This window comes from Microtus ochrogaster, assembly GCF_000317375.1.
Source record: "Microtus ochrogaster isolate Prairie Vole_2 chromosome 14 unlocalized genomic scaffold, MicOch1.0 chr14_random_3, whole genome shotgun sequence".
NCBI classification, from domain to species: domain Eukaryota; kingdom Metazoa; phylum Chordata; class Mammalia; order Rodentia; family Cricetidae; genus Microtus; species Microtus ochrogaster.
Window position 1 is genome coordinate 216,667 of NW_004949098.1, and position 1,745 is coordinate 218,411.

Below are 1,745 nucleotides of genomic sequence, written 5' to 3' on the forward strand. Positions count from 1 at the left end.
GCTAGGAATTGAATCTGGGTCCTCTGTAAGAGCAACCAGTGCTCTTAACCAGTGAGCCATCTCTCCAGCCATCTTTTTCATTACTCTTTTTTTTTAAAATTATGTGGGGTTTTTTTTGTGGTTTTATGTGCATGCGCCTGAAAAGATCACAGGATCCCCTGGAGCTGGAGTTACAGACAACTGTGAGTCACCCAAAAAGGGTGCTAGGCACCAAAGTCAGGTGCTCTATAAGAGGAGCAAGAGCTCTTATCCCCTGAGCATCTCTCGAATCCCTCACACAGTTCTAATCCCCACACTGCTCCTGAAGTGAGTGCTGTAAACATCCCCACATCACTGATAAGGGCTCATATCTCTAAAAGCCGAGTTCTTACTCCCACCTCGCCAAATATGTTGTTCTTGTTCTTATCAATGTTCAAGGAATGAAGAAAAAATGGCACTGAAGAAAGAATACTGGCTTTAGTGTCAAATACACTTGCGTTCTCTTGGTTCTAAGGAGTCTTCACCAAGACCTTAACTCTTCTGAACATCCATTTACGTACCATTCCCTGTCATATAGCTATACTGCTGGTGACTAGGCTACCCTGTTAGTTAGGATCAGAAGGAGGCCCTCATTTCTGCCTGATGTCCTTTCCTTCATCTGCCTAGTCCTGGCCTCTGTGATCCTGAAAGTATAGCCTGGCCCCAAGCCATTGCAAACATACACACTTAGAGATACTGGGGCCCAGCAACCAAGTACAGAGACCTCAAATTCTTGGGCAGTAGCCCACACTTGAATTTTGGGAGCGGTGGGAGGGAGAGCATGTCTTCAAAACTCCTTGGAGGAATGCAATCTTAGGATCTATTTTCCAGAAGCAGATCCTGGATTCTGGATTTGTGTGTGACTTCCTACAGAAGTCTCTGGGGAGAACCCAGTAGGCTGCTTGGAAGAGGCAGAAGAGCCTTGGTCAGCAAAAGCTCTTTGGAGGGTTTGTTGCATCTAACCCACACACATTGCTCTTGAATCTAAGCCAAGTTAGAAGCAGAAAGCCAGCATCCACAGTCCCAGCCTGCCAGGGACTGGTGAGGGTGCACCCTGGGAACACAAGAGCTCTTTGACCTTCTATGTGTGCTTCCTCAGGCACTTCTCCAAGAGACTGGCTCTTGAAGGCCAAGCAGAGGGACATACACATACAACACACACAATGCACAAGCTGTACACACAATACACAGATAAGCAATACAGACACTGAGTGGATCCAAGGACAGGTAGAGATCAACTTACTCTAAAAGAATGCTCTGGAATCTCCACCTGTCCACCTGGTGGGACAGTGGGCAGACTGACTAGTCCACCCTCCCCATCCTCCATACCCATCTGACTTCTGCATCTCCCATCTTACCTCTACACCACTATTTCTTCACTTTAAAACCAACACAAAAACACTCTCTTAGGGCTGTTAAACTTTTAATGAATTAACATGTATCTGTGTGAGTACATGCATGTGGGGGAGTACTTGTGTACAGAGGCCAGAGAGGGCATCCAGTGTTGTTGTCCTCTGTCATTTTCTGCCTGTTCTGTTGAAATAAGAGCGGCGGGGCTGCGTCCCCAGCACCCGGCCGCCTGCTCGGCTAGCTTTATACCCGAAATAATTACACGAAAACTGTATTCTTTTAATCACTGCCTGACCCATTAGTTTCAGCCTCTTATTGGCTAGCTCTTACATATTGATCTAACCCATTTCTATTAATCTGTGTAGCCCACAAGCTGG